Genomic DNA, 23982 nt, shown 5'->3' on the forward strand with positions numbered 1-23982 from the left:
CGAGAAAAATGCAATTGATGGATCGAGGATGAAGTTTGGAAGAGGCATAGAGTCGTAGCCGCGGAAAGCATAGACAACCGAATAGTTTAATTTTGTGTAAGTGGGAGGTGTGTTGACAAAAATAATTGTTTCTATTAGTTCTGTGAGATGAATTGTTGTTGTTGTGTTGTTGGCAGCGATTGGGTCTGGGCCCAAATGAGTTGGGCCGAAAGGAATTGCGGGCTTCAGTGGGTCCATCACGAGCAAAGTAATTTGACCTATTATAAGATGCCCTTCCCTGTTGTCTTTGAGTCCGATTCACAGTGGAAATCAGGGCAGGTGGTTTCTCCTCAAGCATGGTTCGTTCATGGTCTACTAGCTTTTCGAACAAGTCAGAGAAGGAGATCGGGTTGTCTCTCATCTTCACCGCGGCTGTTACCTGCTTGTAGTCATATCCCAGATCGGTTATGACGTGAACGATTAGGTCATCGTCATCAACAGGTTTCTGTGCAAAGGGTAGCTCGTCAGCGATTGCTTTCATTTCACGAAGATAATCTGCAACAGGTTTGCTTCCTTTGGTGGTTGTTGCGAGTTTGGAATGGAGTGAAATAATACGGGATCGAGACACTTCGGCGAAGCTTTCGGTGAGACGTTTGAATAGCTCGAGCGAGGTGTCAGCAGAGGATACGACGGGTAAAATGGTGGCTGAGCAACTGCCGAGCAGAGCTCCCAGAAGAATCTGGTCTTGCCGGAACCATAGCCGGTAGGTGGGATTGGTTTTTCCGTTAAGGGTTTTCGGTGGAGGTTCGGTTCGGCCGTCTTCAAATTGTTCCAGTTCGAGACCACAGGACCTGTTTTCGCCAGGCCGTAAAATTGTCGGAGGTGAGTTGGATTGGAAAATGGGTATGGGTAGAAAGGGTAGTCACAGAAGTGGCCATGGCTAATCGGAAGTTAGGAGGTGTGGATCGGAGACGAACTCGGAGGAGCCTTTGTTAGGGCTCTGATACCATATGTGATATAAAGCTTTAGTAGAAAAGGTTGTGTTTACATTGATACAGAACATGCCTTTATATAGGCCTTTACAAGATGGAGCAAAAGCATAATTACAGGAAGCATAATTACAGGAGAAGATCAAGGTATAATTAAAGCTATACATTGACTAAATAATTTAGATCCTAAGTTTGAGCATTTTCCTTAATAAAAGATCATTTGTTTAAGATTCTAAAAAGTAAGTTAGTTGTTACCTCTTCATATATGAACTTTAATCTCTGATCATTTGTTATCATGTTTGTTGATATGATTCCTGAAAATGATATGATTGTGTATTACTCTTTGTTAGACAATTAAGATTTTCTTGGATATTTGTGACATCTGATCAGATATATAGTGTTATATGCACATAATGTAATGTTTAAAATGTCATCAAAGAAAGAAAACATAAAGGGATAATGTGGAATGTTATCAGAGCACTATTTAAATCGATCTTGAAAGCGTATGTTCATTTAAAGAAGTAGTGGGAAACTCGGTGGGTCGCGTAACGGGTCAAAAAGTGTAACACAACACCTCCAAAGATTTAGTGAACATTCAGTGTGTAAAATGTGATTTATGATGTACTTGATTTGAATAAAACGATGTAGGAAGTTTGGTGCATTACATGTTGCCCGACTTTCAACCCATTTCACCTCCATTTTAGCGTTTGTTATCTTACCCGTTTGACCCATTAGAGCTAACACATAATAGAATCGACCAATTCATTAAATGTAAATTACCATCTCTACTTGAAGTCCATGTGTAAGCCATGTTAACTTGATATTCCTGATCCTTTTGGTCAAACACAGTAATTATTGACAATATTAACAAACATATTTATTGATGATGCAGCATACGCATCAGAAAATGGAGGAATGTCGGAGGAGGTTATACGCCAAGTGTTTTTGAAAACCGATGAAGAATTTCTGGTGTCAGTCGAAAGGGAATGGGAAAACAATCCGAAAATAGCCTCTGTTGGCTCATGTTGTTTGGCTGGAGTCATATGCAATTGAATGTTGTACGTTGCAAATGCTGGAGACTGAGGGCGGTACTGGGGAAGCTAGTTGATAAAACTGAAAACGAATCCATGCCTGTCCGACTTTCACAGGATCATAAAACAAAAGTAAACAAGATGATTTCAGCATTTGCAGTTCACAACAATCAATTGCATACGACTCCAGCCAAACAACATGAGCCGAACGAGGCTATTTCTGGATTATTTACCATTTACTTCCAACCAACATTGCTATATGTTGAAGAAACCTTTGTATATCGAACGTATCACAGAAGAATGGAGTCATGTTTACGTGAAACTCCAAGGTTTATGAATGAAAAAAAAAATATCAAAAGCAGCCTAGAAGATTATGCTATGATTTGGTATATATATAAGGATAAGGATTATATTCCTATATACACTCGATCATAACATATTTGTTTGATATTTGAATTCAAATGTTGACACTAGTTTAAATTTAATCGCTAAATTATCTCTTTTATTACTATGTATTATATATATTTTATTTTATTAGATACAACAACTTTTAATCTAAATTTTAAAAGTAAACCATGGAAAATTAACTAAAACAAATATACAAAATGATGCAATTGGATAAGTATAACTTTTTATCCTTTTTATGCAGGTTTATTTTAGTAATCATAATGGGTTAAACTGCCTACATTTTATATTGAACTAGTTATTTTCCGCCCGCGCGTTGCGGCGGGACCCAATGACTACAAAAGGCGTGTCAGCAACAGCAAACAGATACCGAATATCAAAACATAAATAAAATGACGTGGTAAGGATGGTCACTCCGTCATAAAAAACGATTTTAAAATAACCTAATATATAATAATAGGACCCACACGTCCTACACGTTGGAAATTCGGTTGTTTTCAGTTCAGTTATTACGGTACTAACACGCTAAAATATGGATGAGCTCGGTACCGGTAACGGTAGCGAAAGTACCGATCTGAAAAATCATCGAAATTAGGTACCGGCACCGAAAATGCTCGGTACAATACGGTATGGTATTTGAAGGTAAAAATCAATAAATACAGGTATGGTGCTAGACCGGTGTCGAACCGAAAGTAACGATTCTGAAAACGCCAAAAGGTGGGTACCAAATTGGTACCGAAAATGACTTGGTATAGTAAATTTGGTATCAATACGATACCGGTTCGTTTACAGGATCGTATCTTCGTTTACAAGATTTGATACGATTTGCTCATCAGTATTCTAAATATCCAAGTTAATTTTACATGTTACAATTCATTCATTACAGAAAAAGACAAAAAAGAAAGCAAAATAAGTTGTTGTGTTATAAAACTTCATTCAAACGAAATACAGTTTACTTACTGTGTGTATGAAAAGTAATCTAAACGGTGCAATTACTTGCATTGCTGCGTTGCTACAGGATTTGATGAGCTCGGTACCAACCGGTACCGAAAATAGCGTTACCGAAATCCCCAAAACTGGGTACCGGTACCGAATATACCTAGTATGGTACGGTTCGGTACCGGTCGGTACTGGTACGACACCGGTATTTGAAGGTAAAAACCGGTGAATACCTGTGCAGAACCGGTACAAAAAATACACCCGTTTAGTAAATTTGAGACCGGTACCTATACTCGATACCATTTGCTCATCTCTTAATGATGTTCTAATTAGTTTGAATTTTATTATATATAAATAATAAATAAACACTGTTCATTGAGTTTGAATTTTATTATATATAAATATAAATTTTATTATATATAAATATATAATAATTAATAAAGCTTATCGAACGTCTTAAAAAGATTGGAATCATGTTGACGAGAAGCTACAAGGTTTATCTATGAGCAGTATATATAAAAAAACAGCCAAGAATATTATGTTATGTTTTAGGTTGTTCTTTTAGTCAAATATATTTTTAAGTAAAGCGCTAAATCGTTTCTTTTAATATTATATATACTTTATATTTGACTAGGTTAGAATCTCGTATATTACATGGGTTTACTAAATGTAATTTTATATACTAAATAATAAAAATAATATATCTTTAAAAAACTGGTGTATTGTATGGATTTAACAAATGTAATTTATATACCAAATAATAAAAAAAATTATATTTTTATAAATCTTGTGTAATACATGGGTTAAATAAATGTAATTTTGTATAGTAAATAATAAAAAAAGTTATTTTTTTTAAACCCTATGTATTACACGGGTTGAATAAACCTAATTTTATGTACCAAATAAGAAAAAAAAAAGTTATATCATAAAAAAACCAATGATAATATATTAATACAAAGTTTAGTTTTCGTGATAATAAGAAAAAGTTATATCATAAAAAAACAAACGATTTCGTTATAGGCAAAATGGCTAATGAAAAAACTTAGTTATATGAAAAATATATCTATCTATAAAGACATCAAGTACCTATGCTTAATATATTTAAGTTTTTTAAAAGATATGGAAACTTATGAATGCACTATACGTTAAACACAAAAAGTAACATTCGCAATTGAAAAAATTAATAAAGAGAGTGAATCAACATAATAGTATGGATATATTAGGATCTATTTGGTGTAATTTAGAAGTAAAGTCATTATAACATTCGTCATTGAAAAATTAATAAAGAGTAAGTAAATCAACATAATATACGGTAGAAAAAAATTAAACAAAAGAAAGGATATTAAAATTAGAAATAAAAAAAAAATGAGAATTGATTTTGTTATCTCTATAAATGTATTATGAATGAAACTTGGGTTTTATCTCATTTGTTTATTATAAAAGTTTGGTGTTTTGAAACTCTGAAATTAATTTCCTAACTACGATCCTGATGTTTTAATTCCGCTGCCAAATTAATAAACACCGATACCACCAGTTGTGTCCTGCGGCTCCCGCTCCCTAGGTAGGGGTCGGGGGCTGCGATAGAAGGTGGTATCAGAGCCAAACCAAATTTTGAATCCCCTCATCTCTCTCTCTCTCAAAATTGTTCCACCATATTCCCTCATCTCTCACTGTCTCATACCCAAATCAAGGAACAAAAAAAAATGTTTGATTGGTGGTGGTAAGGCGAATGCGGCGGAAGACGGTGGTGGGAGGTGGTTGGCCGGCGACGGAGGTGGGACGAAGACGGAGATGATGTTTAGAGATGGGACGGCGACGAAGGTGGTAAGTCGAATGCGGCGGAGATGTTTAGAGATGAGACGACGACGGAGATGGGACGATGACAGAGGTGGTAAGTCGAATGCGGCGGAAGACGGTGGTGGGAGGTGGTTGGTCGACAACGGTGGTGGGAGGACGACGTTTAGATGATGTAAGCAAATTGTTTTCATCTTATTTCATTTTGTATGTATGTGTTTTACTGAAAACAAATTGTTTATGTGATTATGGTTAGTAGATCTAAAATTTGTGTTATAGGACCGTGTGAGTGGGAATAGGAGTCAAAATGAGGAAGATATTGACTGGTTGATTCTTCTGCCAAAATGAAGAGTCAAAATGGGAAAGGAGTTGTGGCTGATTTTTGCAAACTTCACAAAATGCAAGTACATCGAAGAATTTTTTTATGAAAACTTTATATATATTGTTTTTCTTTTGTATTGTTGAAATGTTATTGTTTGCGTTTTGAAAATATATCGACACTTTAGTTGTCGGGATCGTTCAAAAACAGGGGAAACTCTGTCCGTTTTCCGTTAAACGAGGGCGTAAAAAAATGGGGAAACGGGGCGTAAATTTTTTTTTTTTGTTTTTGTAAAAAGGTTTAAAACCGTAAAAAAAAAAAATTTGTAAAAAAAATCTTAAAAAGTATTGTTTTTTTTGTAAAAAAAAAGTTTAAACCTGTAAAAAAAATTTTGTAAAAAATGTTTATTTTACAACGTAAAACGTAAATTTTGTTAAGGTAAAACGTAAATTTTTTAACATAAAACGTAAATTATTTTAACGTAAAACGTAAAAATTTTAACGTAAAACGTAAAAATTTTTTATGTAAAACGTAAAACGTAAAAAGTTTAAAATGTTTAACGTAAAACGTAAAAATTTTAACGTAAAACGTAAAAAGCTTAAAAAGTCTAACGTAAAACGTAAAACGTAAAACTTTTTCTACATAAGTTGTAAAACGTAAAAAACCGTGTGATAAAACGGCGCCTAAACAAGGGGTGTGAATGCGGCGCATAAAAACGCCGCGGAAAAAACGGGACATAAAAATGGCCGCGTTAAAACAGGACGTAAAAAACGCCCTGTTAAAAAAACAACGTTTGAAAAAGCCGAGCGTAAAAAACGACGTGTAAAAACGACCCCGTTAAAAAACGATGCGTGAAAAAGCCGGGCGTAAAAACGGCGTGCAAAAACCGACACACAAAAATTCTTTTAAAAAAATAAAAAGTAGTATAATAAAACAAAAAGTAATAAAAAAAATAATAAAGACTAAAAGACAAAAAAGAGTAATTTTACTAAACTACCCTTTTGTATTAAAATATTAAAGACATAATAAGATAAAATGTATTTAATATTAATATTAGTTACTTTTAATCTTATCCATCCATTTTGTTGATCTAGTGGTTAGGAACTGGTTCTCGCGGTTCTTACAACTGGAGTGGTTTTCATTTTAGCGGCCCCCTAAGAGTTGTCTACAAAACCAATATTTCCTACAAAGTGTAGGAAGCTATAGGAGAGTGACATGTGACAATTAGGTTTTTTAATAAAAAGGGCATTAAGGTAATTTGACAATTATTTTATTTATGAAATTTATTTTATTATTAACTAACTCATGAGAATTTGAAGGAAACTTAATATCTCCTTGATTTCGTATCGGAGGTTGCAATTTTCATATCTTCGTAAGTCAATTGCTTGGTCAAAAATAATGGTTTCTTCAATAAGTTCTTGACGGTGTGTTTTACCAGTTAAAATGTTAATGTGTTATAATTCCCTTGGTATTTAATGTTGTTTTAATTAATGAAACGCAGTTCACTGAGAGATATTGGTATTGTGTTTTAGCATTTAACAGTTAATAAACAAGTTCACTGAGAGATATTGGTATTGTGCTTAAGCAGTTAACGGTTAATAAACGCAGTGCACTGAGAGATATTGATGTGTTTTACCAGATAAAAGACAATGTGATGAACCAGATGAAATACAATGTCTTGACGTTGTGTTTTATCAGTTTCTAGTTTCTTCACATTGTATTTTATCATAGCGTTGTGTTTTACTACACTTGAAGTTAGATACTAGTTGTGTTTCATAGCAGTGTGTTTTAGTGATAAGACACAATCTGACGAACCAGATGAAATACGAATTGAATGTGCTTTAGAAGAAGATGATGAATTGCGAATGAAATGATAAACATGGTATCAATCGTGCTTATATTTCAATCCGAATTTGTTATCTTGATCCATGATTCTAGCTATTTTTGGTATGAAAGAAGGTTTTCTATAATTGGTTTTAGAGAGAGAGGGGGGGGAATCACGAGATTGTAGGAGGTGTGTTATTTATGACAGTTATTTGATTGATTTAAAACACGTAAAATGACAAGACTACCCTTAACCTATTATGACAATTAATTAATGACACACAAATATTACAAAAATGCCACTGACTTGATCTCAACCCTTAAACACACCTATCGGATGGCTCGGATCGCTTCCTACACTTTGTAGGTAGAGGATCCTGTAAAAAGTGCTCAAAGTGTGAGAAGTGTATTATAACACTATATATAATACTATATAACACCATATAAACACCGTATAACAATATGTAACACGATATAATACCATATAACACTATGTAACACTATATATCATTATATAACAAATATAACACTATAGGTAGTCTGATAGCATGTCTATGATAGATGTATAGTGTTATATTTGTTATATAATGATATATAGTGTTACATAGTGTTATATGGTATTATATGATGTTACATATTGTTATACGGTGTTTACATGGTGTTATATAGTATTATATATAGTGTTATAATACACTTCTCACACTTTGAGCACTTTTTACACTATCCTTACCCTATATATATAAATATATATATATATATATATATATATATATATATATATATAGTGTGAGGTTCACTGAGGAACACTAAAAAAGTGGGGAACGGTGGGGAACCGACTCAAACGAACTCCGATTGGACTCATTCTAGTGGCGTTGGAACCGGCTCGTCGAACCCTAACTAGGATCTCTTAACCCTAAACCCTAAATCATAACCCCTAAACCCTAAACATATTAGGGTTTGGTTTTTAGGGTTTAGGTTTAGGGTTTAGCTTTAGGGTGTAGCTTTAGGTTTAGCCTTTAGGGTTTAGCTTTTAGGGTTTATAGTTTAGATTTTACGGTTTAGCTTAGGTTTTAGCCTTATTTTTTAGCTTTAGGGTTTAGAATTTAGGAGTTAGGATTTAGGGTTTAGGGTTAAGAGATCTTGGTTAAGGTTCGACGAGACGGTTCCAACGCCGCTGGAATGAGTCCAATCGGAGTTCGTTTGAGTTGGTTCCCCACTATTCTCCACTTTTTTAGTTCCCCAATAAACTTCACACTAAACTTCACACTATATATATATATTCATAACATTGAGAAATAGTGATATTCATTGATGCATTATGAATTAATATATAAGCAGTTGTAGAAGAAATATCAGAACACAAATCAAGAAGGGCGTAAAATGAAAAAGTTTGAAACTTTTTATTTTGTATATATCTATACTATATAATAAAAGAAACCATTTTGGGGACATTTGTCATTATATTAGGCCATGTTTTATAGATAAGTATTATTTTAGTTTAATCTTTTCTAATTAATTATAGTTAATCCTCCTACTAAATATTATTTAGTTTAGATAATTATTATTTAGTTTAATCTCCTTCTCATTTATAATATTATTTATTTAACTAATAGATTAAATTACGATTTTGGCCCCCGTGGTTATATCACTTTTACTCTGTTAGCCCAAAAAGAATTTTTAACATCCGAGCCCCCAACGTCTTTTTTCCTAATCTTTTTGGCCCCTAACGTCCTATTTCTAACCCTTTTGACCCCTAACATTTAATGGATGAGGTTAGTGTTAGGGGCCAAAAGGGTTAGAAAAAAAGACGTTGCGGGCTCAGATGTTAAAAAATTCTTTTTTGGGATAAAAGGGTAAAAGTGATATAAACACAGGGGCCAAAATCGTAATTTACTCTAACTTATATTATTTATCATTTATACATTTACGGAGTTTTAAATAATGAGTTAAATTTATTCAGACTTCGTTAGCAAATTTTGCTACAACAAAATAATCTATTTATATCAATCTAACTTTTTATCTATACTATACTATATAATAAAACATTAATGTGTGACACATGTCGTTCATTGTATGTATTTATTTTATGATTTTCTCGCCTCACTTCCAAACTTATCTTATATTAATTAAATAAATAAATGAATAATGAGCTAATATTAAATTTTATCCTACTTTAAATTCCGAATACCATTCTTCTATTTTTCTAATAAAATATTATCTAAAATTGTTAATTTAAAACATTTTAAATAAAACAACTTATTTATCACAAAAACCGAACTTTGTATTAATATATTAAATATTTTTATTTTCACTATACAAAATTACATTTACTAACTTTTTATTATTTGGTATATAAAATTACATTTATTTAACTTGTGTAATAAATGAGGTTTTTTAAAGATGTATTATTTTATTATTTGTTAAACAATATTACATTTATTCAACCCGTGTAATACATGTTGTTTTAAAGATATAACTTTTTTTATTTGATATATATAAAATTGCATTAATTCAACCCGTGCAATATGGTCCTTATATATATATATATATATATATATATATATATATATATATATATATATATATATATATATATATATATATATATGGGCAAAGATAAATTGAAAACCCAGTTGAGTTGAATAAACCCTGAAAACCCATTAATCACCCTTGATTTACTTGATTAACGGTTGAGATGATGTACACAATGTACTTGAATCTCCTTTTTGAGTAATATTAACTAAAAGTACTGCAAGGGGTATTTTTGTCAATATAGTGAATATTATTTTCTTGGGTACCAACATGCAGGATGTGTCATAACATTGATTAGTGTGCAACCCCTTTCTATCATCATCAAATATCTCTTTCTCTCTCTAAATGATTCAAGATCAGATTTACAGAAAAAGCAACAAAACATCCCCACACAAAAACCATTACATCTCTTCGTAAGACCCAGTTACGTTGTTTTATACGAATATATTACATAAAAAATGTTTCAGAGAAAATGTTACATTGCTAAGACCAATTAACTTGTTTTGAATCCAACTGTTTTGATTTGTTCATATATGAAACCCACACATGACACATTTTTTTCACAATAAATAAGAAAATCAAATAATCAGAACCTGTGTCTAAATGTGTTACATTTCTAACACCCAGTTACGTAGTGTTACATAAAAATATATATAAAAATTGTTACACAAAAAAATGTTATATTGTTTTTTATTTGTTCATATATGAAACCTATAAATGCCACACTTTTGCACAATAAATAAGAAAATCAAAAAATCAGAAACATGTGTCTAGATTTGTTACATTTCTAACACCCAATTACATAGTGTTACATTATGATACACTAAAATTGTTACACAAAAAAATGTTACATAAAAAATGTTATATTGTTAAGACCAAATTTACTTGTTTTATGTAACATCTTTATGTTACATAAAATTGTAGCATACATTGTTTACAAAGATCAAGTTACGTCACACTATATAAAAACCCTTTATTTCTATGTTACATAAAACTATAACATACATTGTTTACAAAGATCAAGTTACTTTACAATATATAAGAACCCTTTATTTCTGTAACATGCCAAGTCATATGTGTAACAATAACAAAACCACTTTATTTCCTGTAACATGTGTAACATTAACAAACATAACACCACTCTATTTTCATGTAACTACAATGACCAAACAATAATTTGTTTCATGTAAACAAAATCCACTTTATTTTTATGTAACCATAACACACATTTTATGGCTTACAAAAACTGATTTAACAAAAAAAAGTAGAAAAAACTGTACCATGGATCTTGTGAAGAGAGAGAAAGACACCATGGATCTGGAAAATCAATTTCTATGATCTGGATCCTTGGATTTTGGTGGTTCTATATAAGATTTTGAAGGCTAATTCACACCATCTTGAACCAAAAATACACCATCAAAGACTTCAAAATCTGAAAAACCCACACAACTCCGTTTCCTTCAAGACATAGAATCTGGATCTTGTGAAGAGAGAGAAAGACACCATGGATCTGGATTATCAGTTTCTATGATCTGGATCACAACCCACCTTGCAAAAAAAAAAATTAAATCCCCAAGAGCTACACATTACAGGTATTTTATCACATATTTGAATATAAATTACCAAAGATCTATCCAATCAATACCTTGAGGCGAAGTGCAGTGAAGAGAATCTGAACTCGAACTTCACCGGTTTGAGGCGGCGCAACCTTCACATCTTCAATGACTAGCGCCACCGCAGCTGCATCGGAAATTACAATCGGATTAAACTTCATGGGTCTGATGCTCCATTTGTTCCTCCGTTTTCATCCAGATCTAGATTTAGATGCATCCAGATCTAGATTTAGATCCAGATCTAGATTTAGATGTCGTCTATATGGATCTGATGCTCATTTGTTCCTCCGATTTCATTTGTGATTTTGTTTTTCTGTATTGGAACAAGAGATAGAGATTGGGGAAAGTGTGGTAGAGAGGATAGATGAATGAGGAAGATGAGATCTGGTGAGTTTTTTATAAATTGGAGAGAGAAAAAGTAATTAATGGAAATCATGTGAGAGAAGCAAAGTTGAAAAGGTCTGCGTGTGCAGACTTACAAATCAAAAGGGGTCACCCAATTCTCAAAAGGTAAAAGAAAGAAAATGTCAAAATTGCCCTTGTGTCCTCACAACTAACAAGCAACGTGGCTAAATCTGATCCACATGTGAGAGTTTTCAGGGTTTAGTCAACTGGAGTGGGTTTTCTCCTTATAATTAGCCTATATATATATATATATATAGGATAAGGATCATTACAGAACACTAATTATTGCGAGAACAAAAAGAACAACTCTAAGTCACTAAATTTTGGGATTTAACATTTATATTTCTTAAATTTTATGTTTCTTACATTCATATGTGTATTATATATACATAAAAAAATCATATATTTTTTCCTACACATAGTCTACATACATGTAAGTATTTTAGCCTACATAAAACCTACATGTGTGTAGGTTATTTAAACACCGAAGATTTTTCATATTTTGTTTTAAATTCTAGTGTAAGAAACAATAAATCTTACATTTGTAACATTTTCATTTACTCCTTAGGTTTTTAGGATTGAAAAAATGAGTGATTCATTTTGTTCTGCGTGTTCTCGCAATATTTAGTGTTCTACATAGAACCTTCCCCTATATATATATATATATATATATATATATATATATATATATATATATATATATATATATATATATATATATATATATATATATATATATTATTTAATATATAAAATTATATTTATTCAGCCCGTGCAATAAAGAAAGTTTTTAAAGATAACGTTTTGTATAGTTTGGTATCAAATAGATTTTACGAAACTTAAAATAAAATTAACTAATATTATTTATCATTTACTAGTCGTTTACCCGCGCGATGCGGCGGGAAACATATCACTTAGGTTGGTGAGTTACGGCTATGTACAGGGCGGTTCGGTTTTGGGCCAAAACCAAAACCAACTTCACAATGCAACGGAAAACACAACACTTGTTAGTAAATCTAAGGGTGAAACTTTGCAATATGAAACTATTTTTTTTAGTTCTTTGACCATATCTTGATACATTGTTTTCAAACGGAAATGTAATTAGATGACAAATACTTTTTTGTGAACTTTTCATAAATTACTATTTTGTTATTTATGATCGAAAAACAATGCTAATACAATTTTAATCTACACGTTTTTTATAGCGCCTCAGTCCCGAAACTTTCAATGCATCAGTGAACCCGAAACTCCTGCTGAGAAACCCGTCAACCCTCAATACATCAAAAACAATGGATCTGGAACCATATAAAATGATCAACCGAGAAACCCAGATAACCTTCAATGCAACAGTGAACCCGAAACTCCTGCCATGGATACTCGTTTACCGTTAGTTTATCAGGCGTCTCGTGGTGGGTTAGGGGGTGTTTGGCATTCCTTTTGACTTCTGACTCTCAAAAGGAATAAGTAAGAAATTGTTACTTCTCAATTTCTCCTTTTTGAAGGCATAAAAGTCCTTTTCAAGGGGTGTTCGGGATTCCTTTTGACTTCAAAAGTCCTCAGATGATATGATGTTTGGGATTTCTTTTAACTTCTAAGAAGTTAATAAGTTAAAATTAGCTCCAAGAGTCATTTTCAAAAGGAATCCCAAACACCCACTTATTTTAAAACAAGAATAACATTAGGACATAATAAAACAAACAGAAGTAAATAAATGTAGGAGTTAATTACGTAAATGAACCCTTTGGTATGTTAAAAGTAATAGGTTTGGAGCTTAACGTTGGGTAGTAAGAAGTTTAGGATTTATGGTATTAGTTTTGTAACACTTATGAAATCTAACACTAATGTTGGTTTGTACTACTTTTATTTATTAACTTAAACGTGATCATCTATACTTCAATCCGGCCTATTATTTTGACTTTTTGGGTAAACTTTATTATTGATCGAAGACATCAGCAACTACAATGTCACTTTCTACTTATAAATTCCACCAACACAATGGCCAACAGATTAAGATCTAAATTTGAGCACATGACAACCCATTAAAAATCCTGGTTTTTCAATAGATAATATGAATAATTTAAGATGGCAATAATAAAGGCCGTCTCAACTAAACAATTATCATTTTGAGAGTAGAAAACTACATATAAAAACGCAATAATAAAGGCCATCTCACCATCATACTAACCCACTTCATATTATGTCAATATTATAGACAAACTTCATATTAAATAACAATAATAACTGCAATAATATTTCCAGCATGTTTTTTGAGATCTCGCAGGCAATAAAGGATAAACGAAAAACACCAGCAGCATCAAACTGAAATGCAACAGTTAACCAAAATACAGTGATTAGCCAACCTACTTTTTTGTAACTTGATTCTATAATCATCATTATGGAATGGCAATAATAAAAACAAACTTCAAATTGATCACAACGATCAACATCTGCAAGTATTTTCATACTTATTGTTAATTACCCAAAATGAACATCAGCACTAAACTAAAATAAAGCAACCATTTCTGAATCAGTTCGTATGTAAACCAAACAACTATTTCTTTCTCCGCTCAAAAGTCGAAATACCACATAATAGCAACACGCTTTCATTTTACTTACCAATGAAACGCCACAACTTACCTACATGAACAACCCCAAAACCAGGTCACGTTGAGAAGCCTGTTAATAGTTTCAATAACTTATTGAAGTTAACTCTTCTTACCTCCAGAAGATACTATACTACTTATCTTAAATGGTTCGATTACCTATGTGATAGTCAACACAATAACTGGAACTATCTTTTACTAAGAGTAAAATACTGATCATCACAGATATGATAGATCTAATATATTTTTTATTTGTTATGTATTTTTTAGTGCGGTTTTAATGAAATTTGGCAGATGACTATAGAGTGGATTCAAGTCAAACAAAGGAACCACAAGGCTCGTTCAGGTCCACTCAGGCTGGTGCAGAGCGTTTTTAGCACCTGAGTGTGTTTGAGGCGATTTGGTTGTGCCTCGCCTCGCCCTAAGAGCCTAGGCTTGCGTCTACGCTCTAGGGCGCTTGTGACTACTATATAGTTAACTACATCAAATGATCTAATTTTATTGGAACCAGTTGCCAGGTGGCAGCCCGCTCGTTCGTCTCTGCCAGGTGGCGGTTGCTTCTTTTTGAAAGAAAAATATCGAGGTGTCGTCTGATAGTTCACTCTTATACGAGACTTCAGATGCTAGCAAGATCAATCACTCTTTAGATTTTGGGTAGGTCATTACTTGTAAAATCATTTAATCATTGTTTTGGTAAAACAGGTCAAAATACTGATCATAAATTCATCAACATCTTGTTCACTTACAGTTTTTTGGATAAGGCAGCTGTGGTTGCACCCACGGATCATACAAACGGGTCGATAGACCCATGGAGGCTTTGCTCAGTGAGTCAGGTTGAGGAACTGAAAGCAGTGTTACGGTTGCTTCCAATATTGGGCCACGGGTATCATGTTCGCCACAGTTTACTCACAAATGAGTAACCTATTCGAGATTCCACCAGCTTCACTCGGGATTTTCGACACTATAAGCGTAGTATTCTGGGTCCCTGTATACGACCGTGTTATAGTTCGCGTGGCCAGGAGACTCACAGGTCAATAAAATGGGTTGACCCAGCTTCAACGAATCAGGACTGGCCTCTTCATTTCGATATTCAGCATGGTTTGTGTTGGAGTTCTTGAAGTCATTAGGCTGCAGATGGTTTCAAGAAACAATTACTATGAACTCAAGCACATTCCCATGTCTATTTTAAGGCAGGTGCCACAGTACTTTCTTGTCGGGTGTGCCGAAGTTTCTAAGTTTTTTCGGGCAGTTGGAGTTCTTTTATGAACAAGCTTTCTTAAATAATAAAAGATAAGTTTTCTAATATTAAAAGATAAGAGTTACCTCCCTCCTTCCGCTTTGTGTGCCAAATTAACTTGATACATTTTGCTTGGCCTCTTTAACATGACAATAGACAACTGCTTTTGGAAATATGCTCCAGAGTGATGCCTGACCACCGTCATCCCGTCCCCTCAAAACTTGCGTATGTAGCCTGCAGGTGATCTCTTCGTTGTTAAGAACGAACATTGAAGTTTTGGGTGGGTCAACTGAAAACAAAATCATTTTATTTAGACCCAATAAAACAGAAAATAACGTGACTGGATGACCCAGTGCTGCAACACATCTGACCAGTTTGAACCGTTTGACCCATTCATCTGTATATGAGGCTCCAGCTTTATAACCTGTCAAGATTATCCCTACAATTTACCAAAACCATTCTAAGCACATAATCAAGTCGCCGGCAACGTATATCAGCCTAAAATCGAGTATGGGGAAGTAAAATTACCTGATTCGTTAAGCAATAGATGGATTCGAGGTCTCAAACTCTCAATGAGTACCTAGATAGACATTCGTCGCTAGAACCCTAGTTCCCTTTGCCACCTCTACCTTCTCCAAGGACTCTCCTTCCCGTCGCTCTCTCTCTCTCTCTCTCACAAACACACTTTTTCTTGTCTCTGGTTATTTTCTCAGCAAATGAAAAATGAAAAGAAGCAGAATAATGGGTCTCTGGTTTAAACATATATTAATCACAAATTAATTTGGATTAGCTGATCTTTAAGATAAACCAACCTGCCACTTTGTTGTGCCTAAAGCAGTTTGAAGCTCCCTACAAAGATCATCCAAATCAACTGATTTAACCCCTTCTTTCTTCTGTCTGACCCATGTCCTGTAAGCTGACTCCATTCTGTATATCCATGGTTTTAAAAAACGGCTGAGGCGTGCGCCTCGAGGCGCGCCTCAAGGCGAAACGCCCAAAAAACGACTCTGAGGCACGCCTCAGGGGGTTTCTAGTGTACATGCGCCTCAAAGAGGCTGAGGCGCTAAAAAAGCTGCGCCTCAGGGGTTTCTGATATTTGTTTTTGACTTTTTATGTCAATTTCAAGCAATTTATGTCTTTTTTATGTTTGTTTTTGATGATTTTGATGATGAATTTAGTTAGTATTATTATTTTATAAGATATACAATTTTATATTTATTTTTTTAATTCCGCCTCGGGCTTACGCCTCGGTTCGCCTCGAGGCTTACGCCTCGTGAGGCGAAGGGAAAACGCCTCGAAACTCGTTTCCGTTTTTTTAAACCTTGTGTATATCAATAACTTCTAAATTAGATTGAAATAACAAAAAACCACATGAAAAAACTGATAAATATAATAGTTAAAAGACAGATTAACTGGTCTTTCTCAAAACCAACTATGTCACTTGTTTCTTCTATTTGATTAAACCACTTTACAACAGATCAACTGATTTTGCTAAAAACCGAGTTTGCTATAAAGATAACATAATAACCAAGCATGTTGTTTAAACCTTCCAGTTTTGTGGAGCAACTTTGTCCATGACCAGAACATGACTATCCCACTTGTCTGCTACAGCCACCAATAGCTTTCTAGTGAAGCTGCATTTAGATAAACAAAATCATTACTATTAGGTCAGCGAGCTTTTAGAGCTAGAATCAAATTCCTCACCGCAAGATTAATTTACAGTAAACTAACTTTGGAGGGGCTGAAAGAACTTCTACCTCTGAAATAACAAAATCAAACTTGTCATCGAAGTAATAAAAAACAGGTAATGTGAAGTGTATCAGTTAAATTACCAACTTCAGATGCCTTTTCATCTACTCTCATAAGTTCATCAGCTTCTTCAGCTGTCTCAGTTTTCACGGGAAGTCCACCAAAGCTCATGTGATTGACCATCCCTTAAAGTATATTGTTACTGAATGAGTATAACTCATATATAAAACTGCTAATTTCTTACAAAAAACAATCTGACCATTACCAGCTGAGCCTACTGTAAGCTGTTATTTTTTGAATTCTTTATATCATTTTCCTCTCTGATCACAGGTTTAGCATCACACCGGGGCTGAAAGAAAAGATTCATAGAGTCAAATCTAAAGCAAGAGACTGAGGAAGAAAATGTGATGCCAACGTATACGTACGATTCAGGGAAGTTAGTGCTACGATAAAGAATATGTTGAAGATAATCAAAAACCCAAGGAGTGCTCCAACAGATATCCACAACCAGAGCTTTCCCAACTGTTGATGCATTAATTTGCGGACCAATATTGGGCTGCATAAAGCCAAACATATAAAACCAAAGATGAATATAACCTAATCACAAAAAATAACACTGAAACTCAAAATAAACCAACCGTATCAGAAAAAAATGCTAGAAATCTAACCTTGGTAAATAGATTATTACAAAGGATCTACCAATCGATCAAAAACAATCCATAATTCAGTCAACACCTTCACAAGCTCTTACGATATGTAACATTAACAAAAAGATAAAGTCCGGTTCAGCGTTGTTGATGAATTTGAGAGAGAGAGAGAGAGAGAGAACAAGAGGTTACCTTCATCGATCTGGTGAAATCCTCATAGATCTGGTGAGAGATCTGGCGAGATCCGAGAGAGAGGCCTGATGAATCGCCAGGAATCGCCATAGAGAGAGAGGATGAGAAGATGAGCGGCGGACAAAATCAAACGAGAGATGAGAAACCCTAGTTTTTTGTGTGTGCGTGTATTTAGTTTAGGGGAAAGGGTACAAGTGGAAAATGAAGTTTTCTGGTGCTTAAAAGACTTGTACATCATGCTTTAGAAGTGCTTTAAGAAAATTTCAATGACCTTAAGAAGTCCTTTGGATATGTATATTATATATAGTATAGATACATTTACGGAGTTTTAAATAAAGGGTTAAATTTATTGAGATTTCGTTAGCAAATTTTATTTTGTATTAATATATTAAATATTTTTATTTTCACTATACAAAATTACATTTACTCGACCCATGTAATACATGAGGTTTTTTAAGATATAACTTTTTATTATTTGATATACAGAATTAGATTTATTCAATTCATACAATACACGGGGTTTTTTAAGGATAAATATTTTTATTATTTAGTACAGGAAATTACATTTATTCAAATCGTATAATGCGCATATTTTTAAAGATGTATTTTTTATTATTTGGTATATAAAATTACATTTATTCAACCCGTGTAATAAATGAGGTTTTTTAAAGATGTATTATTTTATTATTTGGTAAACAATATTATATTTATTCAACTCGTCTAATATACCTGGTTTTAAATATATAACTTTTATATTTGGTATATAAAATTACATTTATTCAACCCGTACAATATGGTTCTTACAAATATAACTTTTTATTATTTAATATATAAAATTATATTTATTCAACCCGTACAATAAATGAGATTTTTAAAGATATATTGTTTTATTATTTAGTATATAAAATTTATTTATTCAACCCCGTGTAATACACGGGGTTATAACCTAGTTAATATATAACGGATAGTAACGCTTGGTCTTTTGGGAGTTGTTGATTTTTTTACGTAGTATACTTTAGGATTTTTATTTGTGTAAGAAAACTTTGGTTATTCATAATTTGTTATAAGAGATTAGTTTTTGTTTTGTCCTTTTCCCTGGAGTTAATCGTTATTTGGTTCCTACTTAGCACGTTATTTGATGGTCACATTTGGTCCCTCATTTTTTTACCCTCTGACTTTCTAATATGTGCCGGTATAAATTCGATTCCGTCTAGGGCTGTTTAAAAAGCCCGTGGCTCGAGGCTCGCTCAAAGTTCGGTCGAAAAAAGTTCAAAAAAGCTCGGCTCGAAGTCAGCTCTGTTTTAAACGAGCTGGCTCGGCTCTGTTCGGTTTGTAAACGAGCCGAGCCCGAGCCAAAGTAGGTTCGGTTCGTGGCTCGCTCATTAGTAGGCTCGTTGGCTCGCTCATTTGGCAAGTTTAAATTAAACCCCAAATTATGTGTGAGAGTGTGTGTTTATATACATATTGTCACACCCCCAAAATCCACACGCGGAGTACCACCGCTTGGAGGCGTGACATGACCAGGATCAAGCCATCAATCATATCAAACATAGCATTTATTACAAATAGTAGATACGACTGATGTTCAAAACCTTGTATATGTAGCGGAAGCATTAAATGTAAAACCCAAAACATAAGTATCAATGTGCGAATGTAAAAGTGTTTGTTAAGCATTCACGTGTCCTTGTCCACAATGACCCGCTTCTCCTCTGGTGCAAGCTCCAAGTATACCTAAGGTCCTGCAAGGCATGCAGCAAATAGTCAACAAACTAGTTGAGCGAGTTCACAGAAAGTAAGTTCATAACATAGTGCATAAGTATAACTAGTGGGGGCTTCCCATACTAGCGTGTACTAAAGGTGGGGGCTTCCCAAACCTTGTGTTTATATTATCGGTGGGGGCTTCCCACGTTTATCCTTACTAATGAGGGCTTCTCATTAGTGGTACTTACTAGACTAACTTCCAACCATGTGTTCTTCTTTACCGAGAACAGGAATACGTACTGGGTCACGTAGGCTTTACGTGACGTGCCCTTCCCCGAGGACAGTGGTACGCGTGGGGGGCTACGTAGGCTTTACGCAGCGTGTCCTTCCGACCCGGAAGACAGTAGAAGGTATTGGGTTACGTAGGCTTTACGTAACGTGTCCTCCCGACCCGGGAGACAAATGGCAAATACTGGGTTACGTAGGCTTTACGTAACGTGTCCTGACTATCCTGAGGACGATGGTCTATAGTCTAGTGGATGCGTAAGTACGAGTAATCATTCCATATCAATTCATATCCAACCCAATTCCCAACCCGGGAATCCCATGCCTTGGCTGTGCGAACTCACCTTGGTTTGCTCGGCAGATACACAAAGAGTACAGGTAGCAAGTAAATGGTCAACCACGTCCTATCATGGTTATTATACAAGTCAGGTTCGTATAAAGCACGTAGGTTACTTAACACGTATTGATTATGGCAACTTACACGTATCCAATAGCAGCCCAAAACAACAGTTAAACAAATGGCCAAGTGTCCGGCCCAAAACAGTTGGGCCTGAAATAGTAAAAGTCCAACAACGGTATGGTCCGTCTCGAGTCGCAACGAGGAGATCCCGAGTCGCAACGGGACTCGTAACGGTAATGTTCTCGAGTCGCAATCGGAGCTGGTCTCGAGTTGTTAAGGTCCGGTTACGAGTCGTAACGGGGCTCGCAACCTTTGGTCTCGACTTGTCATGTGCTGGTTACGAGTCGCAACGGGACTCGCAACCTCGGTTTCGACAAATGCTGATTGTGGTCTCGAGTCGAGACAATGGGTTTCCGACTCGCAATCTAGGTCGCAATCAAGGATGTAACAGTTTCCTTAAATCATGCATTGACTACCCGTGATTTTAGCTAACACTTTGGTCAGTTTCGGTAAACAGATCAAATCAGTTTTAATTCCAAAATCAACCACATTCAAACAGTTCATGTCATATTCAAGAACACATCTTAATATTCATTCGGATTTCCTAAATACCAACATATGCATTCAGCCGATTTTATATATATATTCGTTTGGTTTAAATCAGGCAAATCCAATTAACATAATACACAGCCGGTTAACAACATCATACCCGATTAGACTAGATCATGCATTCAAGAATCATATAAACGTATCCGATTAAACAATACAAAATAGCCGATCATCATACATTCATATATCCGATTCATAAACAATAATCATGTAATACTAAAAATCCCTAGATCATGCGAATCCGGTTACTAAAAAAACATATAAACACGTAATCAAGAGCTTGATACTAACCGAGATGAGAGAAAGTTTTCGATGCCTTAGGTTCCGAGTCGAGGAGGTGTGTGTGTGTGTTTTTGGTTGCAATGTTGTAAAACTAGAACCCTAAGGTGTGTGTGTGTATAAATACGTAGAGGGGATGTGGGCCGAAACCCCACATGGGTCTCGAGTCGGATGTATTTGGGTGTGGGCCGAATGGTTTATGTAGTCAAGTAGACTAGGTAAGATTGGGTCATGTAACATATAACCAAACATTTACAATATCACACAAGGAACATATAACATGTTATTCAAATAGTATTCACACAAACGCTTAACGTTACACAAAGTCGGTCTAAAGTTCGAGTTGTCACATTATCCCCAACTAATTGGAAATTTCGTCCCGAAATTTGGTATGCACTCACTGAGGAAGCTAGGTAAGTTCAATCGTTCACTGGTTTTCCTGGGGTGTCACATCCTCCCCCCGTTGATCTGGAATTTCGTCCCGAAATTCCGAAGTAGTAGCTTCAGCCTCAGTAGTGGTAGCATTGGTTTCGAATAACTGGGGGTACTTTTCTGTCATCCTGTCTTCGCGTTCCCAGGTGTACTCTGGGCCACGTGTGGAGTTCCAACGAACTCGAACAAGAGGGATTCTCTTGTGTTTGAGGACCTTCACATCCCGGTCCGTGATTTCAACTGGTTCCTCGACGAACTGCAACCGCTCGTCGATAGTGAGTTCCTTAAAAGGAATGATGAGGGTTTCATCTGATAGGCACTTCTTTAAGTTCGACACATGAAAGACATTGTGAACTGCCCCGAGTTCAGGTGGTAGGTTTAGCTTGTATGCTACTTTGCCAATCTTTTCTATGATATCGAATGGTCCGACATATCGCGGATTCAGTTTGCCTCGTTTGCCAAAACGAACTACACCCTTCCAGGGTGAAACTTTTAATAAAACCCGGTCCCCGACCTGAAATTCCAATGGCTTTCTACGCTTGTCCGCGTAGGCTTTCTGACGGTCGCGTGCTGCCGCCATGCGTTGTCGTATCTGTGCTATCTTTTCCGTGGCGTCCACTACAATCTCTGGACCCGTGATTTGACTATCCCCCACCTTTGCCCAACAGAGAGGTGACCGGCATTTACGCCCGTACAATGCCTCGAATGGAGCGGCTTGAATGCTGGTGTGATAACTATTATTATCGAAAACTCCACCAAAGGAAGGTGCTTTTCCCAGCCGTTGCCGAAATCAATAACGCATGCCCGAAGCATGTCTTCAAGAGTTTGGATCGTTCGCTCAGACTGTCCATCCGTCTGAGGATGATATGCTGTGCTCATGTCTAACCTTGAGCCGAAAGATTTATGCATCGCTTGCCATAGCTCTGACGTGAATCGTGCATCGCGATCCGAAATGATGGAGGTGGGCACCCCGTGCCTCGAAACAACTTCTTTAAGATAAACGTCTGCGAGAGTGGGGAACTTATCCGTTTCCTTTATAGGTAAGAAGTGTGCAGACTTGGTGAGTCGATCCACGATCACCCATATGGTATCATTTCCCCGCTGGGATCTGGGTAGGCCTGTAACGAAATCCATGGAAATTTCTTCCCATTTCCATTGAGGTATCTTAGGCTGTTGAAGTAGGCCAGCTGGTTTCTGATATTCAACCTTGACTCTCGCACAGGTCAAGCATTTTCCAACGTACGTAGCGATGTGGGCCTTCATACTAGGCCACCAATAAGTAGTGCTGATGTCGTGGTACATTTTATCCGACCCTGGATGTACCGAGTAGCGAGACTTGTGAGCTTCATCCATTACAAGTTCGCGTAGACCGCCATAAAGTGGAACCCAAATACGCCCCGTTACATAGTAGGCGCCGTCTGCCTTCTGTTCCATTTGCTGTCGTGAGCCGCGTAAGGCTTCAGCCTTGACGTTTTCTGGTTTCAGTGCTTCTGCCTGAGCAGCTCGTATCTGTGTAGGAAGGCTAGATTGAATCGTAAGCTGTAGCGCTCGCACGCGCCGTGGTAAAGTGTCTTTCCGACTGAGGGCATCAGCCACAACATTGGCTTTGCCCGGATGATACTTGATAGCGCATTCGTAATCGTTAAGTAACTCGACCCATCGTCGTTGACGCATGTTCAAATCCTTCTGCTTAAGGATATGCTCGAGACTCCTGTGATCGGTGTAAATCGTGCACCTGGTACCGTACAGGTAGTGTCGCCATATCTTAAGTGCGAAAACAACAGCTCCCAGCTCTAAATCGTGCGTCGTGTAGTTGCGTTCATGAACCTTGAGTTGACGAGAGGCGTAAGCGATAACCTTGTCGCGTTGCATTAATACACATCCAAGTCCCCGAATGGATGCATCACAATATACCACGAAGTCATCTGTGCCCTCTGGCAAGGAGAGGATAGGTGCACTGCAAAGTCTATCCTTTAAGTGCTGAAAAGCAGTCTCCTGGGGATCTCCCCAACGGTAGG

General features: G+C 35.6%; 2 long non-coding RNA genes across 18 annotated transcripts; one reads left to right on the forward strand and one right to left on the reverse strand.

Moving 5' to 3' along the window:
• The first annotated feature begins 294 nt into the window (after positions 1-294).
• On the forward strand, positions 295-2484 carry LOC118481667. The gene is made up of 2 exons (XR_004865889.1): positions 295-1115; positions 1861-2484. It is a non-coding gene; the product is annotated as an uncharacterized LOC118481667 (long non-coding RNA).
• A 10691-nt stretch (positions 2485-13175) lies between these two features.
• LOC118481668 lies at positions 13176-18416 on the reverse strand. Of its 17 annotated transcripts, XR_004865903.1 has the most exons (13): positions 18259-18401; positions 18088-18165; positions 17845-17975; positions 17685-17768; positions 17503-17604; positions 17375-17429; positions 17217-17304; positions 16483-16597; positions 16199-16367; positions 16042-16109; positions 15757-15959; positions 15180-15561; positions 13850-14149 (listed from the first exon to the last, which is right to left on the reverse strand). It is a non-coding gene; the product is annotated as an uncharacterized LOC118481668 (long non-coding RNA). The 17 variants fall into 17 exon arrangements; XR_004865896.1 differs by lacking the exon at positions 13850-14149 and adding an exon at positions 13176-13194 and having other exon boundaries at positions 15757-15904; positions 16483-17304; positions 18259-18404; XR_004865906.1 differs by having other exon boundaries at positions 15757-15904; positions 16042-16094; positions 16483-17304; positions 18259-18405.
• Between the last annotated feature and the right edge of the window lie 5566 nt (positions 18417-23982).

The sequence above is a fragment of the Helianthus annuus genome, chromosome 9, assembly GCF_002127325.2.
Source record: "Helianthus annuus cultivar XRQ/B chromosome 9, HanXRQr2.0-SUNRISE, whole genome shotgun sequence".
Classification (NCBI taxonomy): Eukaryota; Viridiplantae; Streptophyta; class Magnoliopsida; order Asterales; family Asteraceae; genus Helianthus; species Helianthus annuus.